This window comes from Haliotis rubra, unplaced genomic scaffold (assembly GCF_003918875.1).
Source record: "Haliotis rubra isolate DU_JTF1 unplaced genomic scaffold, ASM391887v1 Scf1425, whole genome shotgun sequence".
In the NCBI taxonomy this organism is placed as follows: domain Eukaryota; kingdom Metazoa; phylum Mollusca; class Gastropoda; order Lepetellida; family Haliotidae; genus Haliotis; species Haliotis rubra.
This window is the reverse complement of record NW_025765365.1, coordinates 147,574-153,573: the sequence shown is the minus strand read 5'-3', so window position 1 is coordinate 153,573 and position 6,000 is coordinate 147,574. Positions and strand designations below refer to the sequence as shown.

Sequence of the window (6,000 nt, the reverse complement as noted above, 5' to 3'; positions counted from 1 at the left end):
ATTAGCCGTCTGATGAGGTATATATAAGCCGGTGCCACGTATCGTTTAAGGCATTCTCCAGCTCCGGAAGATTAGTTGGCTGTTTGGGACGTCACCTCAGCTCTCTACCATGACGATCCCATAGGTCTTCTATGGGAGACATGTCAGGGGAAGGTGAGGACCATGACAAGACGGCGACATTGACGTTGTTTAGAAAGTTCTGAGTGATCCTGGCTGTGTGGGGACGTGCATTGTCTTGTTGGCAGGGTCCCCCTTGGTTGTTGCTGCAGGAATGACACTGCTACCGGTTTCAGAACTTCGTCAATATACCGTCGTGCATTCAGGTTGCCACGGATAACAACCAGTGGCGTTTTCTGGTCATCACAAATCCCAGCCACACCATGAGACAACCGCCTCCTTGGAAATGGACGTCTTGGAGCCAATCTTTCGTTTCTTTACGGCGGTACACCCGGACTCTCCCGTGTGCAGGGAACATCTACTCTTATCAGTCCATTGTTGTCTGGCGAGGCGATGTCGGGCGGTCAGCGCCATCCCGCGGAAGGGTCGGAAGGCCCTGATACCGACATGACGCAATCGTTTCCTCAGTGTGTGTCGGCTTACCCGGTGACCCAATGCCGCGGATTCCGTCACTGTCAGAAATTGTAATGTGCGTAGAAATCTACCTTGTCCGGGTGGTGTGACGCGTGGTCTGTCTGCCAGTCTGGTGGAACCGCTGGAACAACTTAGTGATGGTCTGTCGTGAGCATCCAAAGGTTCTTGCAATACGTGTTTTTGGCGTCCCCATCATGGCCATACCAATGGTTCTCTCCCTCTCTTCTGCACTTAAACGTGGCATCGCTCTGACCTTTTTTAGGTTGATGTGACAGTGTGTGACCATTTGGATTGAGATATATAGTGGTATCTGCATGGAGATTCCATGGAAAACCGAAAAGCGTATTTTTTGGTTTTAGGGTCGCAGCACGTGCATTGATGCACTGTTTCCATAAGTCACTAACATGTGTTCCAACCCGTTCTGGGATTATTCTCAATCTTAAGGTGACAACTTTCTTATGATCGTCAGTTTAGAAGAAAAGGGGAGGGTATTATGCCCTATCTATCCATGGCTTCGCCCTCGGTTTTACAAGCTCCGTCCCTGCTGCTCGAGGGTTTTACAAGACCGAGGGGGAGTGTTTTATCCGACTTATAAACCTATGGCCAATGTTGTCTATTGTTCTTGCAGTTGCTTCGCATTATGGAATAACCTCGGTAGAGGTTTTACGATTGCAGGAGGTTTTACAATGATCATTGTAAAACCTCATACGAGGTACGAAGTTTTACAATGGTCGTTGTAAAACCTCATACCCTGATGGAACAGCCGGTGTCAACTGGGATGAGACTGGCAACCAACACCTTGCCTCGCACGCGCAATGCACGTGCTTTGCACGCGCTACCCGTGTCCTGCACGAGCGCTGCCCGCAGTACCCGTCTTGTGAGGAACGCATGGTTCATACTGACAAACAACCTCATTCTTCTCAGCGATCCTTCGTAGCCTAGTGGATAAAACCGCCAAGCTAGAGAGCCAAGAGTTGCGGGTTTGAAACCAGTCGCTACTATATATTGGAAGTTTTCAATAAGAGATATTTTACGATCAGTCATAGCACGACAAAGTTGTATCAATCACAAATAACGACCATTTCAAAACTTAGGTTATGAAATGGTCGAAATTCAACCTGATATGAAGTTTCGAAACGTGTACTTCAAAACCTGGGTTTAGAAATGATCGGTGCAAAGTCACGGCAGAGGTCTACCCGATTCTCGAAGGAACCTACTTTTCTGCAGAGAAAAACGAAGATTTATAATTAGTGAGTGAGTTTAGTTTTATGCAACAATATTCAACAATATTCCAGCTATATGGCGACAACCTGTAAATAATCGAGTCTGGACCAGACAATCCAGTGATCAACAGCATGAGCATCGACCTACGTACATGGGATACCATGACATCTGTCAACCAAGTCAGCGAGCCTGACCACGGATACCGTTAGTCGCCTCTTAGGACAAGCATGGGTTGCTGAAGACCTATTCTAACCACTGGTCCACAAGGCTAATTAAAAATATGCTAGGCATAGTGCTGTTTGTGTGCATTATTATTATTATTATTTTTGCACACGAGTTCAATGTGTGATGCTTGCACTCAGTCAGTGATAAATAATAAATATCTGTAATCATACATAGTCAAGACAATAAAAAAAATTATATTGGTTAATTATGGAGCAAGTTGTACTATTGGTGTTTCTGTAAATACATACACAAGCAACTCAAAATTAATTGGCTAATGGTGATATGTATTTCACATACACATAGCTTATCTGAAGTCTGTATAAAACATAAGATCTGAAAGAATAAAGATATTCTTTTTGTAATGCATCATGTCAAACAAACTCAAACGAAATACAAGTAGTTTAACATATTTATTTTGTTGAGATAATTTGATAAACACTTACAGGAGCAATAACAGACACACAGACACCTACAGATTGACCTGTCTATATCCAGGTAGGTCGAGAAGACACAAGTACACCTATAGATACACCTGTCTATCCAGGTAGGTCGAGAAGACACAAGTACACCTATAGATACACCTGTCTATCCAGGTAGGTCGAGAAGACGCAAGTACACCTATAGATACACCTGTCTATCCAGGTAGGTCGAGAAGACGCAAGTACACCTATAGATACACCTGTCTATCCAGGTAGGTCGAGAAGACACAAAGTACACCTATAGATACACCTGTCTATCCAGGTAGGTCGAGAAGACACAAGTACACCTATAGATACACCTGTCTATCCAGGTAGGTCGAGAAGACACAAGTACACCTATAGATACACCTGTCTATCCAGGTAGGTCGAGAAGACACAAGTACACCTATAGATACACCTGTCTATCTATCCAGGTAGGTCGAGAAGACACAAGTACACCTATAGATACACCTGTCTATCCAGGTAGGTCGAGAAGACACAAGTACACCTATAGATACACCTGTCTATCCAGGTAGGTCGAGAAGACACAAGTACACCTATAGATACACCTGTCTATCCAGGTAGGTCGAGAAGACACAAGTACAACAAGCAGACCCATACACCTGTCCAGACAGGTATAACAAATACATACATGTACACCCTCACATACATCTGTATAACCAGGTACAACAAGTACTCACACATACACCTACAGATACATTGTCCAGACTTAACAAGAAGACACAGGTACACCTGCCAGGTATAACAGAACTATATACATCAGATATGTAACGATTTGTAATGAACAACCAGGGCCCACCTGTTGGCCCACCTGTCGGCCCACCTGTCGCTTCAAACAATGTAACCAAAGGTCAACATGACATCAACAGCAGCATCAGGATATTCTCAGCAGGCCAAGATGAGGTATATCACAATAACAAAGTAATATTGATTATTTATTTTCTACAAGATGTAACATATATATACAATGTATAGCAATATTCCCGCAATATCACGGGGAGACTAGAAATGGGCTTCACACATTGTACCCATGTGGGGAATCGAACCCGGTTTTCGGCATGACGAGCAAACGCTTTAACCCTTAGGCTACCCCACCATCCCTTATTCCAGCAATAACAGATCAGTGACACCAGTAACGGGCTTCACACATTGTACCCGCTTCACACATTGTACCCATGTCACACGGGCTTCACACATTGTACCTATGCCAGTCCTAGGCCAAATGTAAGGAATGTGCCTGTCCTATAGGATCATCTCACAGAAGCAGTAAAATAGTCATCCAGTAATTAGTATGACACATCCCACCCTCTAGAAATTTCTGCAGTGGCCACAGGATGTAACAGGTTACTATAAACAAACAAGATTTGTCCTCGCTGTTTAATCGTCGTATAGTGTTATGTGGTACAGCCACAGAGGAAACAGCAAAAATACAAAACAAACCAAAGCCTGAAGATGGAGAGTAACTTGAACAAGATTAAAAGGTAAGTTATTTGAAAGTAGTATTCTAACTTTTACTGTATTTGTACTTACTGCTCATGATAGTAACGAACATATGCATCTGATGTCTTTAATGTATACTAGTAGAAGTAGCCAGCTGGCATAGTAATATGAGAGAAAGTGCCACACTCTGATACACAATTGATTTAATAAGGTTTAGAAATAACAGCATTATCTAAGATTGAGAACAAAAGAGCACAAATATCAGTTTGGGGCACAGGTTATGTTCATTTGAGATAACACTTTGTCGTAAAATTAGACTGTGAGCATATTTTAATGTGTTACAGCAATGTTCAAGAAAGTCTGGGAAAGTAAACAGATATTAACTGTTCCAACTACTGCGCCTACCCCCTTGTAATACAAACCAATAACAGTGATTTGAAACTATGATAGTTTGTTAAACAACTTTTATGCTAAGTTGAATAAAATTCCAATATTTAAATGTTCAATTGGCAAGGTAAAATTATGAGGATTCACAATCTTAATTTCGCTTTAATCAATATACTTTTTTTGTTTAAAGTGAAATTCATCGGTACGTTTTCACTGCAAACAGACTATAGTGTTCCTTTACATTTGATCAAATGAACACATTTGATCAGTATCTATTCTAAAGTCTACAACCTATAACTGCGAAATATTCTCATGGTCATTTTGACGAATCGTCATATCTTCCTCTTGAACTCTAGTGACTCTTTTTATTTGTAGCGCTTTGTGCATGCTCTGGATGGACTCTGGCGCATAAGAAATATCCATTTATTATTATTATTATTCTATAAGGTTTGATTTGATATCTATTCGGACATGTTCTGATTAGAACAGCTGACGTTCTAACTAAGTGACGTCATGATAAGCATGCGCAGTTGTCTCTTCCCCAATGCTACCAAAAGTCGTCTGGCGCCACAGGTCAAAAGGATTTTCCCAGTGATAATTGGAAATTTACTAAAGGTATATTCTAGAGTTCATTACCAAAAACACATTTACACACATAAAGGGGTGAGTGGTATATTAAAATTCATGTGCTACATTATTTTTATATCCTGTAATGTAAGGAAACATATCATTAAGTAGGTGGTTACAAAGATTCTTCCACAATGTACAAACGTGAATTGCATATTCTTACAAAATGAAACCTGTTTTGTATTGACTAAAACCGTTGGATGTGCGTTTTTCGTATTTGTTTGAGGGTGAAATAAATGTATTTTCATTCAAAATTGTGTGATGAATTAGAGTCTACTATAAGATTTGAAATCACATGTACGCAACATCATATCTTTGAAATGAATTAAGAACTTTTAATGTAAAATTGTATCATTTAATGTATAGGATGTGACTGTGGAAGAGATTGAAGATAAAAGCCTCAGAGGGTCCAAAAATCGTCTCTTTCCTCAGAGATGATGCTCCAAATCGCTGCAGACACATTTGTCATGCAAGGTGAATGTCGAGGGTGGCATCATGGCCGCAGTATTGAAACTGATAGCGATGTACTACATTTTCTATTTAAACTATCCCAGAGCAAACACAATGGTCTTTTCGGTTCTGCAAGCATTCGCTACATTCGCCATAGAAGACACGGTCAACTCAAAGTACAAACACTTCGTCAGAGAAATGGGGGAAGTTATCTCATCCTTGCCCAACCCTGAGATAAGGAGCTCTCTTTCAGTATTGTCTTCAATGATGTGCGACTTTAACTGTAGATGTGATAAGATATGCACAAATGAGTTGTTGCAGTTAAAGTAAGCTTCTCCGACACTCCATTTAGTCGTCCACAATCTGACAAAACGATATTAACAATAACACAATTTCGTATTCAACATAGGTGTTCATAAAGTTTTGAATCATTTCATTATGTTGTTTTTATTCTTTCATGTTATGTTTGAGAACACTAGTGTTCTGAAATGAGGCTCAGAACGCTGAAAGGGCATTCTAAATCTGCTACAGCGTCCGAGGCGTCCGGGGGTGTTCTGAATTGAACACATACAGAACA

General features: G+C 41.0%; 1 long non-coding RNA gene across 1 annotated transcript; it reads right to left on the bottom strand.

Annotated features, from left to right (window-relative positions):
* Nucleotides 1-2,435: 2,435 nt before the first annotated feature.
* LOC124269162 lies at nt 2,436-2,651 on the bottom strand. Its single transcript, XR_006896448.1, has 2 exons — nt 2,573-2,651; nt 2,436-2,521 (listed from the first exon to the last, which is right to left on the bottom strand). It is a non-coding gene; the product is annotated as an uncharacterized LOC124269162 (long non-coding RNA).
* Nucleotides 2,652-6,000: the final 3,349 nt, after the last annotated feature.